Source organism: Stegodyphus dumicola, chromosome 5 (genome assembly GCF_044657685.1).
Source record: "Stegodyphus dumicola isolate Sdum_Otavi_A_Nest chromosome 5, ASM4465768v1".
Taxonomy (NCBI): Eukaryota; Metazoa; Arthropoda; class Arachnida; order Araneae; family Eresidae; genus Stegodyphus; species Stegodyphus dumicola.
The window spans coordinates 43764071-43791776 of NC_140772.1; the positions used below are offsets into that span (position 1 = coordinate 43764071).

General features: G+C 33.6%; 1 protein-coding gene and 1 non-coding gene across 6 annotated transcripts in view; both read right to left on the reverse strand.

Moving 5' to 3' along the window:
- Positions 1-27706, reverse strand: part of LOC118187773 (putative polypeptide N-acetylgalactosaminyltransferase 9) — a 907951-nt gene that overhangs the window by 427532 nt on the left and 452713 nt on the right. For all 5 annotated transcript variants that reach the window (XM_085816616.1, XM_085816615.1, XM_085816618.1 and 2 more), the window contains one exon: positions 11311-11428. The gene's annotated coding sequence lies outside the window, so the exon portion shown is untranslated. The remainder of the gene's footprint in view (positions 1-11310; positions 11429-27706) is intronic.
- Positions 6671-6742, reverse strand: TRNAT-AGU (transfer RNA threonine (anticodon AGU)). Its single transcript has one exon. It is a non-coding gene; the product is annotated as a tRNA-Thr (tRNA).

Genomic DNA, 27706 nt, shown 5'->3' on the forward strand with positions numbered 1-27706 from the left:
TGCAGCCAGCCCGTTCGCGGGATTCGAACCTCGGACCGAACTACCAGTGTTCAGCGACTTTACCGCTCGGCCGCTGGTGGGCCCCATATTGAATGGAACAAAAAGAATAGAATGTTGCAAATTCCGTAATTGATTTATTAAGCCGAAACAAATTAATTCTGAAACTACAATTGAGCAAGTTTTAGCTGGCAATAGCGAAAAATCTTCGGATTATGAAATCGCTTCTAGAGGCACTGTTAAACAAAATGGCGCTGTGCATGCAGCAAAAAGCGTACTGTGTTTTGGAATACGCCAAAAACCACTATCGTTTACCGTCATTCAAAGATATTTTCGCACGAAATATGGTAAAGAACGACAGCATTGTCACTATCAAACGGCAATTTCAGGACATGGCTGTATGTAAAAGGAAGCTATCCGAACACGAACAGCAGCCCAAACCGAAGTGGTTGAAAGTATACGTAAAACATTTTTACAAAGCCTTACAAAATCAATACGTCGTGCCAGTTCTGAGCTCATTGTGTCTCATGTAACGGCGTGCCATGAGTTTCGGAAACATCGACATTTCAAGCCATACACCTTCCAGATTGTGCAGGCGTTAAAATCTTAAGACAAACCTTTGCGCAGAGATTTCTGTGAGAATTCGCAAGATAAGCTGCAGGTAGATGGTATCACGAACAGACTTGTGTTTATGAATGAAGACACTTTTCACTTTTTTGGTACAGTTAATTGCCATAATTTACGATTTGGGGGCACGGAAAATCCACATGGTGTAATGGAACATGCGTATGATTCTCAAAGGGGAACGCAGAAAACATTCACCTTTTTTTTTTTTTTTCCTTTGAGAACATACAGACTCCCCGTGCACCACATATGTACAACACGGGGCTTACAGAAGTACGTTAACTAGAACATTAAAGGTTACATGTATAAATAAACATTAAAAATTACATGCATAAATAAAGCGAACAAAAGCAGAGAACAGCAGTCTGGACTTCACGAAAACAGATAAGTTCACTGGCCAAGGTCACTCCGAACATTTTCAAATCGTTCTGTAAGCATAATCTAGGGCCATCAAATGTAGGGCACGAGAAAATCAAATGTTCCACATCCTGAGGAACTCTTTTTGAACATTCACATAAATTGTTTGATCGTAGATTAAAACGAAACAGATAACTTGCAAATTTACCGTGACCAGATAAAAACTGAGACACTTTAAAATTTAACGAGAGGAAAGACTCGGAATTCAGTCTATGGTAAATAGAAGGAAGGAACTTTTTGGTGACTTCAGCATTACAAGATGAAATGCATTCCTCATTCCACATAGCTAAAAGCTTTTTATAATGAAAGGACTTCCAATAACTCTTTGAAATGCTAATGTTGATATCAATGGGTAAATTTAAGGCATCTTTAGCTAAGAAATCAGCTCTTTCATTTCCGTAGAAACCATGATGAGCACGCACATAAGCAAAGCAGATATCAATACCTCTAATTCTAAGTGAACTAACAGTTACTAGGGTTTCGATAACTAATTTATCGCAGCTGGTAATACTGTTCAAAAGTTGAAGAGAAGAAAGAGAATCAGAACAAATAAGGTACTTTGAGGATGTTGTCCCATGATCCTGGATCCATTTGACGGCAAGATAAATGCACAGAAGTTCTGCTTGAAAAACTGTACATTCATTCCGTATACGGTGTCTAAGAAAACAAATCTCGGAATGGCCTTCAAAAAGAACAAATGCAAGGCCAACCTTGTTGTTCATCTCTCTGCCATCTGTAAAGAAAACCATATGAAAACTTATTTCAGCAGTCTCTTTATAATCGCAGAAATTTAGAAAACATTTTCAACAGGTACGTTTTTGGTCCTCTCTCCTTTGTGGAAAAATCGACTAACGGGTGCATTTACCAAGATATGCTACCAGAGTGTTTATTCCCTCAGTTGGTGGAAGAGATTCTCGGCTTCATTCTGCAGCAAAACTGTGTTTTACCACACTGGCATAAAAACGTATGTTAGTATCTGAACGATAGTCTACCCCATTTTGCTGGATTGCCCATGCTGGGTCAAACGATATGCCATTGCTTTGTTGGCGATCGAGATTCCCAGATTTATCCCCTTGTGTTTTTTTCCTGTGCTTGAAGCAATTGATAACTTAAGGGCTTAAATCATTAACAAATGATACATCGCTTCATTACGTTATTAGAGCAGTCAATAAAATTGATTAAAAGCAATTAAACGTATGACAGATTTTTACGGCCAACTTCGTATAGAAGATTTCAATCTATTGCTTTTGCATACAGAAGTTCATTGGCTTTCAGAAAATATTTGTCTGAATCCTTTTTCAATCTATTTTTGAACCGGACTTCCTTGAAAACGGAAATGAAATACTGCGCGAAATCCTGATTACACCTAAATCTGACGTCATTTATTTAATACACCTGTTTAAAAAATTTAATGAATTTATAAATGCAAAGTGATGAGTTGGATTTAATTAAAGCAGAAAACGTCATAGCTGCTTCTGTGGGAAAACTTCTGTTCCAGCGAAATCTAAGTAGAGTTGAATACAGCCACTTTTACACATTATCAGCAGTCTCTTCAAAACTGGAAGATTTACTTATTTAATACCAACACTTGAACATTCTTCATGCTGAATTTACGAAGAAATTCTAGTGTCTTTCAAATATGAATATACAGAGTTGGGTTTCAGATCTTTTCGCAAATACAGATTTAGAAAAGAAACTCATAGAACTCCCAACTAACGAAGAACTAAAGGGGAAATTCAGATATAATGGATCTATAGGGATAATAAGAGTTCTGGTTTCAAAAATCAATACCAGCTGTCTACCCTGGATTGTAGGCATGAGTACAGAAATTTTTAATTGCTTTTCCTTCATCGCATTTGGCTGAGCATGAGTTCAGTGCAAAAGTTAATTTACTGTCTAAGAAAACGAACAGACTGAACATCACCGAACAAGGCCATTAGTGACTGATGTTAACGAAACTGAAGCTCGACATTAACAAATTGTTAAAACTACTACAGCCTCAACCCTCTGACTAATGTTTTTATTTTTATTATTTTTATTTTTAATATTTAAAAAAATGAATTTTTACTACATTTGATGGTTGTTTTAGTTCATTTCTACTTTATGGTTCTCAATAGATAAATAGACAGATAAAATAGTTATAGCTAATATGCAATAATATTTTAATATTTGGTAAAATGAACTATTTTACCAGAGAGGGCGCTGGAAAGTTTTCTTATATATAGGAGGCGGTTATCCAGAAAAGGTTGGGAAATTCTGCTGTAGATCAAGAGAGATTCTTACTCCAAAACTGACTTTTATGCCTCGAATATATTTGAAACCGAATAACGCCTTCGTTAGTCAAAAACTTAATGATGGTTCGTTGCGCGGCACTGTTGTGAATCCCCGATAATGTTGATTAGAATATATAGGTGTAATGGAAACTAGCATTATTATCGAAAAGTTATGGCTGCACACTGGCTGTAATGCTATACGCTGAGTCACGATTACTTAAATTCTTCACAACAGCCAAACATGAAAATAGCCGTTTGTATCTGAATGTCCCTCATAAATCTGATAACTTCCTCCTGAAATGATGATTGCATCTGAATGATTAATGAAAGTGTAATATTTAATGAATAAATATAATGTGGCATGGCAATCCTTGGTATTTCTCACTTCATTTTGAGGGGATGATTCTCAATAAAAACCGAGAAATGTTAAGGACGTAGCAGCCAGTGTTATACCAGTTCCCCGAAATGCAAATTATATAGTACTTTATAGAAACACTTGAACATTCTGCAAGAATCTGTGTATGCTGAAGAGCTTTTAATGCAAGTAAGGGCATAATTTTTGTAACAGTACCTCATACCATCTCATATTAACACATAAGTAGTAATTTAATGTTAAACAACATTCGAAAGAATAATTCAACATGTATACATGAAGAAAATCATAGTTGCCGTCGTGTTCGTTACGCTGGTTAGTAGAACCATTTCTCATACCGGGGGTCGGCTCCGGATTCGAATTTAGAAAGCACGCAGTTTACTACTCCTATGTTTTCAAGTGTAACAAGATTACACCCTGCCCATTGTTCTCAATGAAGATACAACTAAATATCCACTGGGCTTGGTCATTCCTGAATTTTGATAGTTTAAAATGAAACCAAGACATATACAAAAATAAATAACAAGAGTATTATTAAACATTATATTGATGCCCATACTGATATATTTACTACTTCTTCTGATTTGCGTTTTCAGTGAAATACAACACGGACTTTCCTTAATGTTTTGAAGGAAAATGCTTGCTTATAACCATATTTTATTCATAAGGATTGTATAGTTAAACAAGAGTTTGAACAAGGACTTCTAAGCCAGTTGAGTGTAAAAAGGGATACGCCACGCGATACTTGAGGCTAAGTCAAAGTAATAGTCACGGTCAATTGCGAGTTTTTTTATTTTTATTTATTTTTTATTTTATTTATTTATTTATTTATTGTATGATCACGTATCACGCGAGTGCGAGGTTCTCACTTTGGTCACTGTGTCTGGTTTCATTAGCGTCTGGAGAGCTCAACATCATAAATGTATCGGGTTTAATGATGTTATATTATATTACATTGGGTACAACTTACAATTATTTTCGTCTTAGCATTGCGATAGCAAAATAATTTGGAGATCTCTGCTCTAAATTCTCGATAGGAGGGACCTAGGCCCGTATTTTGCTTAACTGTGTGGTTATTACGCTCTAAGAATGTTCATTAATTATATACCCACCTATAAATTTTTGACGTTAACGATGTCAAAAGTTTTAATCATGGCTAATTTAAGCATTGCTAAGTTTGTCATAATTAACATTCTAACGAATGAAACTAGCTGTAGTCACTAGCTGGTTTTTTGCTCAAACAAACTCATTGAAAAATTAATTATGCTGGTGCTCGTTGAATGTTTCAAGTAATACACATTATGAACCTCAAACTGAGTGATCACGAAAGCACAAGAACAAGTCGTGACTATCGCATTCTATGTTTTTGAATGCTCGGATTAATAGAATAGGATGTAAATCAATTGAAAAAACAACTTAAACACACACCGAAACATTTGGCTGTTTATACTTCTTTCAACAGCAGCTGAGGCAAAATGTTATTTTTTACGGTCAACGAAATCTTTATCTTGGATCCTCCATATTCGTCTGATTCGATTTTCGTAATTTTTACTTGTGGATATATTTTAAAAATCAGGACTCCCAAACAGCCCTTCAAAGAATTTCAGATCGCAAATGGCTCATTGAAGACGCATTTCGAATAATCTCAAATAAACCGTCGAACAACTTTTTAAGGAGCGATATTGGACCGCTGTTTTATGTAAATGGCAAATATTAGAAGAAAATTATTATTCGATTACCGGACGTTACGCAACGTTTACAATAAAGCTGACCAAATTCAGTTAATTATTTTGTGTCTCTCTTCAGTTATTTAAAAAATGACTAACAATAATGAATCAATACTTAAAATATTTTTATATGAAAGAGTTCAAGTATTCATGCATATTATTATCGAGATGTGCACTCAGTAGCAAACATTATTTAAATTATGCTGCTGAATAAATGTGACTAACAGAATATTTTGCAGAAATGGTTAAATGAGCTCCTTAATGGATAACCAAGAATAAACATGCATTAATAACAACGGATTATCTGACTTTAATTTGCTAGTTGTTGTGTTTACGGTAATCTTGCCAGGGGGAATCGTATATCTTCGGGCAAGTTTCTCTTTAAATGATTTAAGTTTGCATACAAAGGTTTCCGACTTTCGTAAATAAAAGAAAAGGGTTTAGGAAATTCCAGTTACTACTTTTAAGCTTGAATCTTTGTTGAGGTAATCTGAAGCGTTAACTTGTTTACAAAATTTAGGTAAAGGTTTTGTTGGGTTCTACTCAATTAATTACTTCGTTTCTGCTCTGAGACTATCAGACGACTTACCTCATCTGAATAGGTAACAATAATCTCAGAATAAGGTCTAAACAAATCTTATTTAAAACCCTTTAACAAGCACACGGTTTATTCTTACAAATAAATTACCAAAGCTTACGGATTTCAGATAAGATAAAACGGGATTTAATTCTCGAAATTCACAAGCCTACAAGTGTCGACTCAGTGAAATTTACGTGAGTAATTTGGCTAAAGGCTAACGCCGAATAAAGTAATTCTCATAATTTGGCGTGATAAATGCACAACGGCCAAAATAGCTACCAAAGCTCTCTCTTTCACTTTCAGAAACTCTGAATTTTTTACAGACGTATCTAATTTATATCCTCTTGATACTTGACGGAAACTATTGTTCAAATAATAAGATTGTAGAGTTATTAGGTTATTTTGAGGCCGGAGAGATGAAAAATATGCAACCGCCTTCGCCGGGAATCGAACCACGGATCTCTGGAATACCGACCCAGCGTGCTACCGTTACTCCATGAAGGCACGCCAGGGAAGTGGGAGAATTACCTTATATACTCCCCTTTTTAAAGGGCGGCTAGGGTTTAAGGGAACCTAGTCGCCAAATCCTGGGTGCGGAGAATGAACATCCACAACCCTTTTAGTTCGGGGGCCACATTTATATCATATTTTGAGGCCGGAAAGATGAAAAATATGAAACCGCCTTCGCCGGGAATCGAACCACGGACCCCTGGAATACTGGTCCAGCGTGCTACCGTTACACCACGAAGGCACGCTAGGGAAGTGGGAGAAATACATTATAAGATAATTGGCTGATTAACCAAAACTTTAAAAGCTAATTTGATATCATCATACTAGCTAGATAACCTTTATAATATGAAAAACACTCATATCAATCATTTCAAATGACAACAAAAAAATTAACTGCAAAAAGTTTTTTATGCAGGTAATATCCACTTTTGTCTTAGTTTTCACTTTTTGTTCATAAGTTACTGGTTTATTCCAAACTTTTTGTTCATAAATTATTGGTTTATTCTAAACTTTTTGTTCATAAGTTACTGGTTTATTCCAAACTTTTTGTTCATAAGTTACTGGTTTATTCCAAACTTTTTGTTCATAAGTTACTGGTTTATTCCAAACTTTTTGTTCATAAGTTACTGGTTTATTCCAAACATTGTGTTCATAAGTTACTGGTTTATTCCAAACTTTGTGTTCATAAGTTACTGGTTTATTACAAACTTTGTGTTCATAAGTTACTGGTTTATTCCAAACTTTTTGTTCATAAGTTACTGGTTTATTCCAAACTTTTTGTTCATGAGTTACTGGTTTATTCCAAACATTTTGTTCATAAGTTACTGGTTTATTCCAAACTTTGTGTTCATAAGTTACTGGTTTATTCCAAACTTTTTGTTCATAAGTTATTGGTTTATTCCAAACTTTTTGTTCATGAGTTACTGGTTTATTCCAAACATTTTGTTCATAAGTTACTGGTTTATTCCAAACTTTGTGTTCATAAGTTACTGGTTTATTCCAAACTTTTTGTTCATAAGTTACTGGTTTATTTCAAACTTTGTGTTCATAAGTTACTGGTTTATTCCAAACTTTGTGTTCATAAGTTACTGGTTTATTCCAAACTTTGTGTTCATAAGTTACTGGTTTATTCCAGAAAGGAGAAAACATAGTTCTAAACACATGAAGTTTTGCTTGGTAGCTTGGTAGCGATTTTATAAATTAAAGAATAAAAAGCATACAAAATGTTAATAAATATCAAAACTTAAATAAAAATAGTTTTTTATATCCATAAATTAAAACTAAATATTTAACAGGTAAATAAAAGTCTGACCTCATTTCTCTCCCCTGAAAATATGAAATTCCACCTAGTTGAGAACGACTGTATAAGATATTTGTATCCTCATTATTATGCATATGACCTATGTTTCTTATGAATTTGTACTATTAAGAATTGGATTATCGAAAGTATTCCGTTTAATATGTCTCCTTTTCGATACTATAGTACAGCATGGGAATATAAATTACAAGGGATTCAAATGTTTCCGAAATCTAATCTAAAAAGTCCACAATTTTAGACCTTTATTTTGTGCGTATAATATTAGCTCATAAAATTAGCTCATAATAAGTTATAATAAGACTTAGTAACTCTATGAGCTAATATTATACGCACAAAATAAAGGTCTAAAGGTGCGGAATTTTTAGATTAGATTTCAGGAACATTTGATTCCCTTGTAATTTATACTCCCACGCTGTACTATAATAAGTTAATAATAGTTATAATAAGACTTAACGAAACGTATCCTTTTAAAAGTGATGCTAAAAATAGCCATCAAATTCTTCAAAACATAATTTTTCACAATTTTATATGTTCCTCGTCATTTTATTAAAAGTGACCACTCGGATACCATGTATGGTTATCAGTTGTTAAAAAAATATAATGCAAGAAAAAATAACTGAGCGACTAATTTGTTCCATAGGTAGGGGCAGAAATAAAAATTTTATGGTTATATTAATTTACTCATTCTATTTTTAAAATTTTAATTGCTTAGTTGTATGCCGTTTCATCTGAATACGGCAGAATACGCGAGGGCTGTCTTCTAAACTTCATGAGGGATTCTAAACTCTAAACGAAACCAGCCCACTGTTATATTACGCACAGTAAAGGACACACAACAAATCAGTTTATCGGAATTCGAAACTGGGTCAAATTACCGGAGTTCAATGATCTTATTACTTCAACTAATAACATATGCATGCAAAATTTGGGTTGTGTTACGTTTTTAAAACTTTTTTTTTTCTGATTGATTCGCATTGTATTTTAGCACTGAATACGAAAATGACGTTTATTTTTCCCATCACATCGGTGATATTCGAAATTGACAACTTTCAAAATTATTTTTATTAGCTAAGACTGTATACTAAGTAAAATACACAATTTTATTTCCAGTGTTGAAGTTTTCGAGGACTGCTCATGCTCTGTTTCGTGCTTTTCCTTGTATGTTCTTGATGAATTCATCTCAGTGTAACAGCAATGGTCAGACATCATCGAAGTAGTCCATTTTCCTTAACTCCTCCTTTTTATTTCTTTGATGTCTTGATGCAATCTTCCATCCATCTCTTTAAAATGGCAAGTGTTTCATAAAAATAATCCAAATGTAAACTTAGGAAGCGAATCTTTAAAAGCTTAAGAAAAAGCCTAAATTTTTGTTCTTCTGCGGTATATTGTCAGTAACTGATTTATTTTAGTTATTAAGTTAGGATCCTTCTTCTGACTCAGAAAATTAGTTACTACGTCTTTAAAGGCTCTCTATGCTTTTATATCTGCAACTTCCATTTGTTCTCAAAATTATCATTTTTGAGAAATTTTCTAATGTCAGAACCAGTAAATACACCCTACTTTAGCAGTTGATAAGGTTGAAAATTGATAAGGCTTTAACAAATTGTTCCATCAAGCCTAATTTGATAGGTAGATGTGAAAGGGGAAATCATTATGATCTAAGAGAGCTTTTAAGGTCATAGTTTGGGTTCCACTTTCTTATGAACTCTTTTTTGGCCAATCTCTCTTTATTCAATGACATTATCTGTCCCTATATATCATTCACAATAAAAGGAAACTTTATGTACTCTCCTCGCTGTCCTAAGAGTATCTATACTATTTTGAAAATGAACATTGTACTTAATTTTTATCGAGAATATATTCCAGATCTTCCAAACGCTATTTTAAGCAAACAGAATGTTGCTTTAACCCTGATATACCTTTTAAAAATTAAAAAAATTAATGAAAAACATAAAATTGCAATAAAATAGAAAATTAGGCCCATTTATCTGAACTTTCGTTCGAAAATTGAAAGAGTCATTTGATTCCCTCCTCCAAAGAGACCGCTGAACTGTATTGCTAATACTTAGTATAAGCTAACAAAAAGAATAAGTTATGAGAAAATGTTTTTATGTCTCTTTTAATATCTCATATTTTCCAATTTTTCGACTTTTTAACTATTTTGCGATTTGCGAAAATCTTAATGAAATGAAATGACGACGGTAAAGATTTAAGGTCATTTTCGGATTCAGCATTAAAATACGTGTGAATCAATAATCGAAATTAAAAAATACAGTCATCGAAGGCTTGTGTAATGAATCCTATTTTAATTTTTATTTTTAATTAATTTAAAATAATATTATTTTAATTGAAATATTTTAATTTTATTTTTCAATTATTTAGTTAATTAAGACACAATAACACGCCGAACAAATACTAATTTAGAAGTCAAACAACAAAAATCAGCGTTATATTTTCAAAATTTTCACAGGACTAGTTTCGATGGTTTTACCGAACCACCATCCTCAGCTGCAAAACAGCAAATGAACAAGATAGGAAATAACGATTAGATAAGATAAGAAAGCATGGACATGAATAAGCAAGTGGCGCCATCTGTTGATGGAACCAGAACTAAAACATAATTTCTTTAATTAGGATTCTGGTTTCATCCACAGATGGCGCCACTTGCTTATTCCTGTCCAGGCTTTCTTATCTAATCATTATTTCCTATCTTGTTCATTTGCGGTTTTGCAGTTGAGGATGGTGGTTCGGTAAAACCATCGAAACTAGTCCTGTGAAAATTTTGAAAATATAACACTAATCTGTGTTGTTTGACTTCTGAATTAGTAGTAGTTATTTTCGATTTTAGGAAATGATCATAAATTTACAACAGAAACAGAGATTAAATTCCAAATTGCATGGTATGTCTCTAGTCTCCTGATGAAATATTTTACGCATGCTATTCCTCATTTTTAAGTTTTTTTCATCAACCTCTTTCTTTTAATATATTATGATTATAGCTTTGGATTTTCATACGGCGGTATTCCATTTTCTAACCAATGTTATATTCCTTCCTATTTGGATACATAACCTTTCGCATTTATAACATTTTTTCCTTGTTTTATCTTTATATACATTTTCGTTGAAATTTAATACCCCATCAATGTACATCCCTCTATATTTCAATGTTTTCACTTGACTTTTCCGTCATATGATAGGAGCTTATATGCATTATGCTTTATGGTTTAATGTCGCCGACCTGAAAAATCATGCACAATTTTCCAAAATGGTTAAAAGAAAAAGCAGTTGCCGAAACACGTAAATTTATGTGATTTATTACTTAGGATTTTCCCAGCAATTATATTCTACTAATTAGCTCGTCTTCTATAAGTTAAATCTTTCAAGTAATCAAGATTTGTTTTTCCAGCTTTCAAGTGACGTTAATTCGACTCGGTAAGACCTGTAAGGTGAACAAATAAATTACTTTTTAAATAATTTAAAATTCTACTCACGTGATTACACTGATTTTTCTGAAGCAATACTCTTTTATAGACTTTTCTGCTTTACAATTTTCAGATTCGTTTCATATTGAGATTTCATACTAATTTTTCTAAATTGTGCAAGAAGAATCTGAAATATCGAAAATAATTGTATTAGTAACATATGTACCTTTAAAATAAATAAACACATAAATAACATTAAATGTATAAAAGATGATAAACTAGCAGACACGGAAAATTAGAAAGAGTACAATGATTATGTAATATATAATGCACAAGAGCATCAATGGAAATAATATTGTTATCAGTAGTATAAATTTTATATCAATATGTTTAAATTATTCTCAAGTATGATTTGATCTTACCGTAAAAAAAGTTAATTTGTTTAACCAGAAAACAGAGGAAACCGATGGTAAAATCTCTAGGCATAAATTACTCTCGATAACTGGAGTATTGACTTCGTACGGCATTGTGAGATTTCCACATGTATAACAAAAATACGTTCTAGTTTTTCTTAGAAATGGCTTCCCGAAAGCTTTCTTCCAAAATCAAGCAAAACCCTCAAAGATTCTTTTATAATAAATAACCTAACTCAATTATAATTTCAATTAATCAGAGAATTTAGTAGAAACACCTAAGCTGAAACATAGTTTTGTTGATACATATAAAGTACTTGAAGGACATTTCTTTCAGGTATCTTATTTTTCATTTGTAGTTAATGGTATTACTAATCTAATTTCCTAAACGCATCATAACTACAAGAAATTAAGTAAATTTAAATGCACTTAAAATTTCAAAATTTAATTGAAAAAAAATCGTTTACATGAATTTCATTGACTGAGTATAAAAAAGGATTTATAAATATCCCAACAGTTTATTTACATATATATAATAGCCAATATATCGCAAATGCTCTTTCATTTTATGAACTGTCAAGGTACAGATGTTTAACCTCTTAAATATGCATAATATATACATAAAAATAAATATAATGTTTATACATAATATATACATAAAAATAAATATAATGTTTATACATAATATATACATAAAAATAAATATAATGTTTATACATAATATATACATAAAAATAAATATAATGTTTATACATAATATATATATATTAAAATATAGTATATAAAATATGAAAACTACCAGTACAACGGAATAGGAAAATGGACTAGGCAAAACAGTGTAGTAGTACAGCTGCTGAATTTCTTGTGTGATAAGAAAAATAACCAATGTGAAACTTTGCGTTCTAGATCATCGTTTTGTATAATTGCAAGTGAAACGTTTGCAAATTCGCAGCGTTTCAAAAAAGACTAATTTTGTAGTCAGTACAGTTTGTGCATATATGACTAAAGTTTCAAATTTATTTGGATTACCGTGTAAGATTCTCACTAATGTGTTTCTCAGTTACTGTAGAAAGTGACGAATCTTAAGAACTAGTTAGCGAATAATCGCTTAAGTTCGTGTAACAAGAAAACACAAGATGGAAAAGTAACCAAGCCTTTATTATTAGAATAAGATTTAACAGAACTCCGTCTTAGAGTGTACAATAAAACCCGACACTTGGGCTTGAACTTAAGAGTGTAAGAAATAAACTAAAACTAAGATTAACTAAAGAAATATAACCGAACCTATCAAGATTCTAAACGAGTTGGCCCCTTAACTCTATTTGATTACGAAGCTTATCAAGGGCCTGAGTATGGCCGAGCGTAATAACAGCTTTGAGAGACAGAGTAGCCAAAAGGCAGACGCGCGCAAATCAGAAACTCTGATTCTCTCTCATTCTCCAAGTAGACTTCGTGGTTTAAATACTGCTGCTCCTCATTAAGTATTCAGCAAGATCCCAAAACTACGTTCTGGCCGGAAGAAGTAAGTTGAAGTTAAGAATTTGACAGGAAAGGAACTTTAACTTAAAATTTAACTGTTAATAAAATTAGCATAATCCTTACAACCCGCAAGACATGTTGTGTCCGGAATTATGACTTAATATTGTTCTTCTGGAAAACCGAAATGAGATAATTACCGCATCGATGCAAATCAATTGAATGTTAAAAAGAGAAGTAATAGTGGAATGTTTTGATTAATACTTAGAAGACAATAGCTGCAAATGTAATTGCTGACCTGAATAATGTGCTTTAAAAACCTTGCCCAGCAAAAACAGAGAACAGAAATCTTCCCTAGTAAGGAATTTTAAAAACCTTGTCCAGCAAAAATAGAGAACAGAAAACTTCCCTGGTAAAGAATTTATGATTGAGTAAACAATCACCTAATCAAAAGTGGAGACTGCACTGGTTTAGCGTTGATCAACGATGTGAAGAAAGGGTATTATTGCAACGACTGCAGATCAGTGGAAGATGGACATCGAGATCTTCTCACCGTTTTCAGCTTGTGGCCTAAGTTATTCGTGAATGCATTTTATAGTGCAAATTTTATTTTTTGTAGAAGATGGCATTGGTGAAGAAGACAGAACCCATCACTTAAGTACTTCGCATAACATTGAATTCTAGTTTTTCAGCAGGGCTTTGAACTTTCGTGTCATCGATTTTACTCTCCTCATTCGTAGAATCTCTATTGTAAAATCTGGCGAATAAGTTTTGAGTTCAATGCTCACCTCCATCCAAAATGGCACAAAATTTCATTAACTATCACTAAAAGCTTATGTTTATAGATTACGAGAAAAAAATCCGACAATCTTAAAAGCAAAACCACTGTCAGGAATTAATTCAATTCTTTTACTAAATGTTTTCATATTTCTGTTTAATTTGTGAATGTGTAGAGGAATTAAACTTTCTAGACTTTGAGAATTGTCCACCATATTTTCCTCTAAATTTTTGAAAGAACAAACAATTCTTTTTTCATATTCTGCAAGTTGTCGAAAGCGAGAAAAAAATACGGCAAGGCACATCTAACAGATTCAAGCATATTTCCAATTTTCTTTATTCTGTTTACTTGTTTAGCTTCTTTATTAAAAAGTTAGTTTGTTCATTAGCGATTTTGTTGCACTTCTGGAAGCAATCATCAAATTTCAAAGAGCCTTAGATAAAAGCTGAAAACTAAGACACGCACGCTGTATAAAGTACATGTTTCATTGTAACGCCTTTGAGCTATCTGATTTCTTTCATAACTGCATTTCACTGAAATACGGAACTGAATAGCACGGAATCAAATGCTTTTTAATTTCCAACGATATTTTGATTACTTTTTGCTCGAATTATCGTTACATTTCATGATAACCATAAATAATATAACCGTCGTACAACGAGAACAAGGAGAGGAAACTCTTCTGAAATATTTAACAGTGCTCATCTTCCCATCCTCGTGAGAAGAAACGCTCATTCAAATTTAACCACAAAAACTCCCATTCTTTTCGTCTAATATATCTGCAGCGATCCGAAGTCTTTCATAAAAACGTGATATCTCTAATAAAGGAAAATAAAAGGAGAGTTTGGAAACAATGGGGGGAAGACTCGAATCGATCAGGAATCCAATTACTCGAGAAGCGCCCTCCAGTGAGCAACTACAAAAGAAAGATGGATATCCTGAAGAGGAAGGGGGCGAAGCCATCCAATCCTATAATAGAATCGTTAAAACGTAACGGTAAAGAGCCAGTGGCACACGGCTCCAACTTCATTACTACTTTACACAAAACAAAAGTTCGTCCTTCAAAAGAACGGAAAAAAAATCTGTGGTTGAGGACACTTTTTCTTTTGCCGTCTTATTAAAGAACGCGTTACAACAAGTATTTGCTATAAATAAACAAAATTCAAGATAAAGAAGAGCTTTTGATGAATGTAATATAATCAGGAACACATAGTCTTAAAGGTGTTTTATCAACAATTAAGTCATGCATCAGGTATAATTGTAGGATGCTGTTTCCAGAATCTTAGCATTAACAATCCGACGCTTTATCTCTAAGTTTTTTATGAACAGGTTAGAAGGGAAAAAAATTATATGCGTTCTTTCTTAAGTTTGTGTTATTTTCATATCTACACTCAGAAGGTATTTAAACCAACTATATATATTATCATTTTATCATGTAAAAGAAGTTACCAGAAGATATTTTAACAAATGCTATAAAGGGTTTCACTTAATCTTTTAATTATGGCCAATAACACAAACAGACGTGAAGCGAATTAACGCTGTCTGAAACAATGAAAAAGTCTTGAGAAGATTAAAAATAACCTTATTATTTAAACAGGAATTAAAGCATAAAGGCTGTACTCTCTTGTGCTACAATATAATCTACAACTCGTGTTAATGTAATTAAACAGAACAGTAAAATTTAAGTTAAACGTGGATTTGGTTTGGTTTATGCGATTACAGAAAAGCCTTAAGAGGTATCTAAGGGTATGGATGCCTTCGTGGAGGACTTTCAAAGTGAAACTGACTCGTATACACGTTACACATGGGGAAAACACGGAAACACCCATGCAGTCAGCCTGTTCGCGTAATTCAAACCGAACTACCAGTGTTAAGCGACTTGACCAGCCGTTCGCTGGTGGGCCCCAGTTAAACGTGGAACAGTGTCAAAGACTAAACAATTAATAACCATACCAGAAGCTGGATCATTACACTACAGGATTAAATTCTTAAATTCTAGTGTTAGAATTTACGGGTCGGCAGCGGTACACCACTAGGCCGAATAATTACAATCTTCAGATCTGGTAGGAAACTAACAACCATAGACAGCACGCAATGCCAGTACCACGCTCTGTCTTAAATTCTAAAAGCCTCAGTTTAAATACTAGCTACTCATGAGCCCTCTGGTGAGGAATACGGAACCGAAAAGTTATGGTAAAGGCTTTGAAATTACAAACAACTGGTTAATTAACATAAAATTCCTTACATGTATATTATTTTTTAACCATACGTAAAGCTAATTATCGGGATTAAGCAATTCATTCTAAACTGAATTATGAGACAAAAGAAATTGCAAGTTTCATAACGAAGAATTGTTTATTATTAAATATTTTGAGAAATAGCAGTAAATATAAAAGAAAATAGTCTTCATCTCAATATAAAACCTGTTCCCACCTTAGCATCTTAAAACTTTGGATATCATTTAAATTCATGTTATCATATTATTTAGAATAATAGTTCTATATTAATATTATCATCTTAATTATATTAAAGGAAGATATTTCAACAATATGTCATCTTTTCTAAATTAATATTATCTACAGTAGCAGAATATAACTCAATAAAATGCGTATAACGCAAACCTTATAATTAGGACTAAACATTATGAAGAAGCACATAGGGCTAAATATTATGAACTATGCATAAAAAGAATTTCAAATTTTGATAAAGAAGTATAATTAATTACTAATGTTTTGAAAAATAGCAGCAAACCAAATTAAAACATGTTGTTATCAACTTCTAATGGTTAGCAGAAATAATTCTGGACGATTGACCTCATTGTGTTTGATAGCTGCTAAAAATTCTCCCAAAAACCTTATCAATTACAGATACAGAAGCAAAAACAAGACTAGCAGACAAAATACTCAGAATTATGAATAGAGGCAGTTTTATGCCAGAATATAATGGACACTTTCGTGCAGATCATAATTAAAAGCATATAGATTTGTGTTATGTATTTAAACATAAGCATTTCTTTTTGCCTTTGATCAGTAAGTTTGATCAGTAATGTATTTTTTAAACTTTGTTACTGTCATGCATATGAACAGTGAATTTAAACGTTACTGGCATTTTTATAATGGCGAGCTTCGAAAAACATGCTGCTCTTTAACTTTTGGAAGGCAATTGTATAATGATGGTAGGAATTAAGTTATACTGAACGAACAGTAATACATAATATGCAAGATTGTTAAGGTTGTCGACGTAACCTTCTGGGCGGCCAGGGTTTTCGCTAAGAAAACACAAATTTCCCAAAACTACTATGAGAACAAATTATTTTTTTGATTTTAATGCAAAACCTCTCCTGGTATTTCATACCTGGATTTGTTTTCTTTTGATATATTACCTTAATTTCGTTGACATATTTTAATGTGCACGTATATATACGTTCTTACAGATATCACAATAAATATTCTAGGCCGTATATATACGGCCTTGCCGCTTAGAGGGAATATAATATAAAATCAATATGGTTCTTTGCCATTGAAGCTGGAATCAGATATACTATTGGAATGGTAAAAAGCTTTGGTAACTGAGAACAGACATACGACAGGAATGGGAAAATGCTTTGGTGCCTGACAGCAAACATGCAATGGGAACGGTAAAAACCTTTGATGGCTGAGAGCAGACCTGCGATCGCAAAGAGTTAATGAACGTATTACAGCATCTTCTACTTCAAACGTTCTGCGATATCTTCGCCTATCCACATCGCGCCTGCAATCATTAAACAATCTACCTTCACACAGCTCGGCAGCTGTCAAGTCCGGAATCGTTCTTTATGTATCCTTTCAGCAGCTACTTCTTTCCCCTTTGCAGCTGAAACATTAATGCATGTCGGTGAGTTATGTGGTCGTGTAGCCATGCATACGATTAGAAATCCGCACAAGGAATGATCGGACCACCTTTCACCTACCAAACTCGACAACACTCTTTACCACCTCAAGACGCTACCTACGCACACATATTCCATTGTGAAATTTACTTATTTGAGTCCCCTCTACCAGTGTTTATATTTTTGCCAGATATTTTAGAATCACCTTATGTATAAAGCAATGGTTTGATATTTCATGCATCCTTACGAAAGTCAGCTGTTGTCCAATGACAATTTATATAAATAATATTCATTAGAGTTATCTTGCCAGCAAGTATAATAAGCAATGGGGAATATTTTAGACCCACTCTTTTGACTTTTACGCTTTTATGATCTGGTGACCGTACGTTGTTCCTCTGTTAAAATATTACACTCTTTCTTAAAATTACTGTTAGCTTATAAAATAACAAGAATGAACAAGGTATTTTTAATGAAATCTACAACTTACAACTGCCAGATCGTAATTAGAACTTTTGAGTTACACTTTTGCAGCAACTGTCATAATATATGCTTGTAAGTTTCATTTTACCTAACCTGTTATTTTAAGTTAAATTACTTGTCCAACAAGCCTTCTTTCATTTCTCCGCCAGAATGTAAATTTCCATCGCGCGCGATGTTCAAATTAAGTAGAATGAATGAAGTACTTAAAGGAAGTTTGTGGAGTGTCATATCAGAGCGTGTTCTCCTTGCTTGAAGACTACATTAATAACTTTGATTCTATAGGAATCAGAATTCTGCGGCGTTTAGTTGTTCTTGCAATCACGCCAACTTCGATCAGAGCCAGTTTGCGCGATAGTTAATCTGTGAAGCCATTAGGCTACTCTTAAGTTTTATTAACTTTAGTTTATCCGTTATCTTAACTTTAGTTTATCCGTTATCTTAACTTTAGTTTATCCGTTCTGTTTATCTTATTTAAGCCGTAAGTGTTGGATTTTGTCATAAGTATTGGTTTCTGTCATAAGTGTTGGTTTCTGTACGATTGAGATGATGCCATCTGTTAAAATTTATTTGGATTAATAAAAGGGTCCTTTACAGCCTTTCCCTGTTTCTGTGGTACTTACAAGACATAGAAATAATTCCCTAATTGTCCTTTTAGAGGTCTGGTCTAACTGTATGCTTCTTAAGAACACCAGATCTTCCATGCCGTAGGACAGTTTAAAAAAATGAAGATAAATTAATTAAGGTTACTAAGATAAAATTAGTTTGAACCAATAATTGATTAGAAATGAATCGGGGATAGTTGTGTTCGACAGTTTAAAATGACCGGTCTCCGATTCCCAGAGAATGTAGAAAATTTTCTGCATTCTGTACTATATTCTATATATTAATTATAATAAGTAGAAAAGTATGCATCGGTAACGAACATTTCGATCACCGATTCCCCCCCCCTTCAAGAAATCACATGATAAGAATTTTTTTAAATTGGTAACAGTATCACAACAAGGTAATAACGCTTACGACAAAATACATAAGCATCATTCTATTTAAACTATTTTGAATATTACTATAATATTAAGAATATTTTATACAGCATTATTTAAAACGATTGCTCAAATTTCAAGTAACTTTAAATTTGAAACGTACTAATGTAGAATGACAAATAGCATCTTAAACTAGTATTATCATTTCCTTGTTCCTGCTCTCGAAGTAATAAAAGTAGGAGTAGATACATTAGGTTATTTTGAAGCAGGAGAGGTGAAAAACGAGCAATGCCCTCACCGGGACTCGAACCTGGACCTCTCGAACACGCGCCGAGTGCGCTAACTGTCACAGCACGAATGCATACAGAAAGGGGAGAAAAACTACCCCCTTTTAAAGGGCGACTAGGTATTAGGGGACCCAATCGCCAAACCATGGTGGTGAAGATTCGCCATTCACTACTTTTTAGTTCGGGCGCCACTGTAGAGTCATCAGGCTATTTTGCAGCAGGAGACCTGACAAATGAGTAGTGCAGTTGCCGGGACTCGAGCTTGAACCTGTTGAATACGCGTCGAGTGTGCTCACCTTTGCACCACGAAGGCATGCTGCAGAAAGGAGGGAGAAAATAGTAACTGGCATAGCCAGGTAACAAGAGGAAGATCTACGGTTCAAATCCCGATAAGAGCAAAGTTGATATTTTCTGTTCCTTTTCTTAGATGTCAAATGATTTCTAGCACGAATTAAATGAAAAGAACACCATTGACTACGCCTAGTCTGACACCTGTAAGAAGAAAAACAGTCGCAGAAATCATTCGGTTTTTGAAATCATCTATGTGTTGACAGAAAATGCTGCACCAGTACAATATTCTTAAGGTGCTTCCAAATCAAAACCTCATGTGACTTAAAGTTCGGTGACCTAAGACCCAGTTGATAAACAAAAGTCATCATCTCCACTGCGATCGATCTACACGAGAGAAAGTCCTTTGCTAAAGAAAATAAAATGAGTCCTAGTGGCAAAATACAAGAAAACGAATACTTTATTTCCTATTTGTTGCACATTAATATATAGTTAATAGTTATGAAATTATGGTTACGTGAATTCATATTAATCACTTTACATGATGGTGCAGTTACAAGATGCATAACGAAACAATGTTATCGGAAAACTATTTAAAAATTCAAAGTTATTAAGTGAAAAAGCAATCGAGTATCTATGAACCAATTTCTCAGAAAATATGAAAAAAAAAAGTCTGAAAGATTTCATTCTAAAACGTTTTTATTACATCTCCAGTTCTAATCAACTTTATTTTTTTATATGTTAGCACACATATTCGCGAAGAAATAATTCTTGAGTTTTAACGCAAGCAGATATTATTATGTTGGCTATTATTTAAATTAATGAACTTTTATGATTTCTGTCTTCACTATAACTTCTCCATATCATATTCCTCCCCAGAATGCAAATGAGGTAGCCAGTATTTAAACTAAGGTTTGGGATTTCCAGATAGAGCGTGTTTCTGGCTTAGCGGGTGCGCTACATTTTCGTTTCCTACCAGCTCTGATAGTTGTAATTATTCAGCTGTGCTTTCTATCGCTGCTGACACTGTCGTTTTGACGATCCGGTAAATTATTTTGAGTCAGCTTACAGTAATGCTGTGTAGTTTTTGACTACTATTCTACGTTTGACTTAAACTTTTCTGTTCTATTTAATTACATATGTACAAGTTGTGGCTGATATTATTGCACAAGAGAGTGCGCTTATATTCTAAATTCTGGTCAAATAAAAAGGCTTACGAATTTTTCGCTACTTCAGAGATAGCGATAATTCGCATTATGCCTCAAATCAAATATTTGATCTGGTAACAATGAATCCTTGCAATTAAACAAAATATGCAAGACATTCAAATAAACAATAAATAAAATTTTAAAGAACATGAACTAAATATACGACTTCGCTAAAACTGATTCTCACCTCCCCGTATTTTCAAGTCATAGTCTGATTTATAAAAGCCGTTTTCATTTAAGCGAAAATTAAACAGTCACTTCAGAAAGACTGCTAATTTAATTTAACTGCGTTCGAAAATAATAAGAAAACTAACTTTTATTGAAAACTATTTCAATCGTCTGTGGGTTAATTGCTATTTGAGGAAAAATAGAGCATCAAATAAGAATTAAATTGAATACAGTACCCGCTACTTATTGAAATTACTTCGTTTCAAAATTATTTGAGTTTATTAATCTGCTGAGTTTCATATACAGGGATTTGTGTTTTGCAAATTCTGATATAAATTTTAAACTTATATAAAAAGTAATAACTTACAACTTATTCAGCAATTAGACTTAAAATAATAATTAAAAATTAATGCTAAATTTAAACTATTTTGGAATCTATTTATAATATTTTAAATTTTACAATTACGTATTTAATACAATGTTAGCTTTTGCAAACAATTGTTCTATCTATGTTTGCTTTGGATTGCTGATCAACAGTGTTTTAATTAATTCGGTTCTTCCTTAATTTCGTAAAAGTGCTGGCAGATTGTTTGATCATGAGTTTTCAGTTCAAGAGTGTGTTTTTTTTTTTTTTAAAGAATCTGCAAGTGCTTTTCTAGATTCGACTAATGATAGCATAGCATTCCTTTTTCTGCATCACATTTGTTGTAAGTTTCTGCAGTTCCTTTAACACTTTATCGTAGTCAGATTTTATACACATTGCCGTAGTATTGTTGTCAATTGTCTGAAATCTCACAACCAATCAAATTTATCTTCACAAATGTCTGAAACATTAGCTACATATTGCAATTCCTATACGGCTTCTCTTAGATAAATAGCTACATGTTCAAAAGCAGTATTTAACTGAGTTTCAGAGATTAATTCTCTGCATTGATTACAATATGTGGTCTCTAGCAGATATATTGACTTACTTACACGCTTTGAAGTGCTTACAGTTTCACAAAATTCATTTCCGTTCATTATTTACTGAACAACTTTCTGTAATCATATTTAAGAACTTTTATAATACCCTAAAATTAGCGGGAAGAGACAGTAATTTTTTACAGAAAGAGATCAAAGCTATATGTGCTGCGCAGTTACTGAATTAGCAAAGCTGTTTTTTTCATTTTTCAGTACGCTGCCCCATTTTAAAAGAAACACGTTAAAATATTATTATATTCTATGAGTTTTGTTGCTATGATAAATTAGAAGTAAATTCATGACTCCTTCCAAACATCAAGATTTTCTGCTTTGTCAATAACCAGTGCTGTCTTTTCACTTGTTGTGTCCATTGCACGTTAATAACACAGAAATTTACTCCTTCAGTTTCTTAACCCCTTGCGACACAGTGTGTCTGGTCCGGACACACCTAAAAATTTTCTTCTGTTAAAAAATTGAATAAAAAAGGATTTATAGGTAACTATAGGTTACTCTGAACCTTCTTTATTTATAGTAGATGGCAGTTCAACACAAGCCAGTCCATATATTTTAGCCATGTTTAGTTTTTTAAGACCCTCATTTTTCAAAGAAATCTTCCAGATTTTTTTTACGGTATAAAAGGAATTGTTTGAAAAGAAATTTCTATATTATTTTTTGGCTGTATGCTAATCTCCTTATTTTGTATTAGTTTTAAATTTTTATCTTGAAATCTTGCCTGAAATCAAACGGCGAACCCCAAGTGTGCCCAGACCGGGCTCACCGATAATCTAGGACAACTGAGAGTCTGTATCCTTTGTTTCTCCGCATCTCATTGGTCACTGCTCGTTTCAGCACTCTTTTCGAAGCTCTATTCAATCATTGTGCCACTTTAGGCACACCCACAGAATTAAAACGATAAGTGCTATCTTCACGAAATTTTACTTGTGTACTCCTCTAGGCCTAATTAGACTGCTTACATTTTTTAAAATCAAAACTCCGACTTTAAAAGGTAGCGTGCCGGATATGGGTTAAAACAACTGCTGTTTCACCTTTAAATACTAATGCGAGTGCTGATAATATTCTGTAACGCATTGCAGTTTCGTTTGTATTATAAATTTCGTGTGGCAATGTTGGATTTAACTTTCTCCAGTTTGTGAACCATATGTCAGTTCATATAAAATTCTATCCTAGGATATCGCGAATTAATGAAAAAAGCTCTAGAAGTAATTAGAAGCATTTCTTAGATCGAAACAATTCTAGAAAAGAGTTTCAATGTCTGTCAAGTTTCGCGCTACCTTCAGACAGTTTGTTATTAGTTCTTCATTAATTATAATTCCTTGTTAAATAAATTAAATTGCATTTCCTATCCTACCTAATTTCCATTTCCTGTCAGTTGGTGTTCGAGAAGGAACACATTTACTCATTCAAGATTCTGTTTGTTAATCTTAAGATAAGGAAATTCTGTCCTCGGACAAAAAAACCCTGGATACAGTGCCTTCACAGGACAGGTATGGGGCGGCGGTAGGAAACCTTAGATCAAACCCGTTTTACTAAAGTATTACAGGATTTAGGACTTTTCGCCGTCGCCATTTCACCGTGGCCGTTTCGCCGTCGAGACATTTCGCCGTCAAGACATATTTTCTTTACATGACTGTATTATATCTTATCGGATTATGGCCGTATTAAATTTATTTAGTTTAATAATTCTGTTTACCTTTTGTATACTTAATTAAGGTTGCTTGTAGCATATATAGTCTTTTACAAGTATGAGATATAAAGAAATCAGACATAGTTAGTTGGGAAATTATGTCAGTATCAAAGAGAATTGCGGCTAAATCTCTGATATAACAGAAGTTATATTATCGATTTTAAAATTATGCGGGTGCAATGTTTACATGCTTCGTCAAAATGTCTTGAAATTTTAATCGGCTAGTTCAGGGAAATCACACATACGAGCAGAAAATTCACATTTTTATGAAATCTAAATGGGAAACGGAATTACTTTCGAATCGTGTCAGCGCATTCTTCTCTTAAAATTAATATGTCATGTGTAATGATATATTTGTATACAATTTTACACAAAAACATTTTATACATTATTTTATATAAATTGTTAAATTAAATTATAAGGTATTTCTCCTGCCTTCTTGGTGTGGTGGTCTGTACGCTAGGCGCGTATTCCAGGGGTCCGTGGTTCCAAAAACACCTAATGTCTCTACAAAATTATTAAACTAAACAGAATTATTAAACTAAATTAATATAATGCGGCAAGGTATAATATATTTGTGCAAAGAAAAATATGTTTTGACGGTGAAACACGTTAAATGAATAAACTGCGAAAAGTTTTGATAGGTACAAGTAGGATATTTTCGAACCGAAAAATCAGGGTTTTGACTACCTGATTTTAATAAACGGCAGAGATGAGTCTAATGGAGGCAGTTTTTTTATTGATTAAGATGTATTTGTTTTAATTCTAGAAGTTTGTACATAATAAGCGGCTAAGTTTAATAAGCGATGAATACTGTACACGGAAAATTACGTTATATAGAAAAATGTTGACGTCACCATTTCTGTGCTTCTTTGTACTCAGTAAAAGAAGTATTGTAATCGTGAAAAATTTAGGGTACGATATTTCAAAGAAACTTTCACTTCAACCGGCCTTGAAACCATTTAAACGATGTTTTTGCGTGACATCTGTACGTACGGACAGAATGAAGGACTGATTTTGCCAAAAATGATTGTAAAATTGATTCAGAAAACCTCACATAACTCAAGAACGAGTAGCCGATTGAATAAGAAATATATCTGTAATTAAATTTGAGGAAATATGTATAAATGAAGTGTAGCAAAAACACGTGTATAATTCAATATGCCGTACAAGGAAGTCTTGTAGTGTCCACATCAGATACGTTTTTTTAAGTACCTAAACGTTTCGCCATAGCAGGTTAATATTTTTTTTTAATCCCTGGCATAGCAGCTAGAAGGCTTTCTTCATTACAGAGTTTATGTTTACCAACGTTTGTAACACTGTTTTCAATTGATGCGAGACTTTCTGCCTAACTTAAAATTGTCACATGCTTTTACTACAGAATCTATCTCTGAGGTACTGGCTTCTTCAGTAATAAATTGCTTACACAGTTCTATAAAGCCATCGCTTATCAGCTCTTTGCTAAATACAACAGCTTGCTGACGTCATCACTATCGACTTTCAGATCCATTCGCCTGGCAGACTGACATCTTTTGATTACATGCGTGTCATGATCCGTTTCTGGTGTTGTTATCACGTCGGTTTTGAATACTAATGGGAAAAAATTCTTCCAGACGCTCTTCAAGGCATTTTGTGAAATTCCGTTCCAAAATTTTCCAACGATTCTTACAACGTGTGAAACGCAGAATTTTGTAGGGTTGGATGGTTTATAGGGTTGAGTATTTCACTCAACAAAGAATAACAGTTGGCCCCTTTCTCGGGCCTACAACAAAGCCTCCACTCGAGCTTGAACTCAAAATAAGAATTAACTATAACTAACTAAGAGACTTAGCCGAAGATAACACAAGTTTCTAACGTAGTTGGCCCAGAATTTAAACTAGACGGCGAATATCAAAAGGCACGTAATATACGGTCGAGCGTAACAACTTCAAGAGAGACTTAGCCTAAGGAAAACACGCGCTACTCACGATTCCTAGCTCTCTCTCTCTTACGACGTAAGTTGAACCTTCCTTAAATACTTCCTCTAACTTATTTCCATTCAACGCTATTCTGAAAACTCATTCTGGTAGGGAGTTTTAAGTGGAAACAAAAGTTGATAGGAAATTACTTTAAAATTAAAATAACTGTTATAAAAGTAAAATATACCTTACAGTTTTATTACGGCATTATCTGTTTAGAACAGTAGTTCTGAAACTTTTTTCCTCCATTCGCCTCTTTTACAATTTCTAAACCATCATTCCTTCCGTTTACATTCCGAAACTCGAAAAATATGTAGTTTTTATTAAAATTTAGATTATTTTTAACGTATTTTATAAATTAAGCAAGAAAAGTATAAAAAATGTTTATAAATACTAAAGCTTGAATAGAGGTAATTTGTTATTTCATGCAATGAAACTAATAAATACTTGCCAGTCAATAAAAGGCTGACTACATCCCCCATACAACTATGAAATTCTCTCTCAGTTCAGAACCGCTGGTCTAGAATTCTGTAAGGAACCGGAGGAAAGAAAATCAGCGAACGCGTAACTTCGAGTTCGCGTAAGTCAGGATATAACATTTTTCTGCTACTCCTCAAAGCAGGATATTCTCTATTCGTTTGATGATGATGATGATGATGTCGTGTCTATAACAAAGTGCAATTATATAGCTTCGAAGCTGTCAAAGACAGTTTTTGCAACCTCGGCAGCTCTATCAGTATAAAGTAGGTCCACTGGGTCTTCAATGCCGATGTTAAACAGTCTGGCCTGGATTGCTGGGCAGCTGAAGATGTGATGGCGAGACAGTGGGATGTCATCTGGGCAATGAGGGCAAATGTTGGTGTAACTACACTGTCCGTCTGCAGAAATCCTCATGCCTTTTAAGTGATTTGTCCTAAGTATGGTTATGATAGTCGATATGGCTCTGTCACAGTTCAATTCCGGAATGGAGTTTCCTTTAACTTGGCCGATTAGTCTTTGGCTGGCAACTGCATTGGCATCAACGAGGGTTAGGCAGTTGGATGGTTGAGGAGAATCACGGGATGCCTTTGCAAGCTCATCGGCCTTCTCATTACCAAAAATATTTACATGAGCCGGTATCATTCGTAAGATGCGGGATCTTTGGGCAGCAATGATTTTGTTTGTGAGCTCAATGATCTGATGACTGAGTTGACATTTGCCCTTCTGGATGGCTTTCAATGCTGATCTGCTGTCAGAGAAGATGATGATGCCCTTGGAACTCTGGTCTTTTTTAGAGAGATAAATCTCCAGAGCACTTTTGATGGCGACGAGCTCGCATGTATAGTGTGAAGCGATTTTCCCAACAGGAATACTGTAACATTTCTCTATTCATTTAACACATACATTCGGAAATTAATGAGTGTACAAAAGTGAGAAAGAAATTTATACAAACGTAAACGAGTTTGGCAGAAAATAATTTTTATACGATTTCATTTAAAGATTAGTCATTCATCTCCACACGCACAAGCAAACAAATACACATACATAATTCGCATAGTTAAAAAATGCGAGCAAAAGGTTTTCTATACATAAACAAAACTAAAATCATGCATAGCGGAAGGATAAAGGGTCAAATAAGCAGCATGCATTAACTTTCATTGCTCTAAATCCTGAAGAAGCCTTCACAGTTTTAACTTTATTGATCATGCTAATACTAAAACACATCCAATACATAAACCTAATACTCCATTGAATGAAACGAGCATACGGTCATTTGTCTTGTTGACAAGTTCGTAGAAACAAAAGATTAAAAAACAGAGTTCTCAGAAAGCATTAGGTACGTTACTAATGGTGTCGATGGAAAACAGACAACTACCCGGAATGGTAAAAAAAACATGTCCTAGTTACCCTCGAATG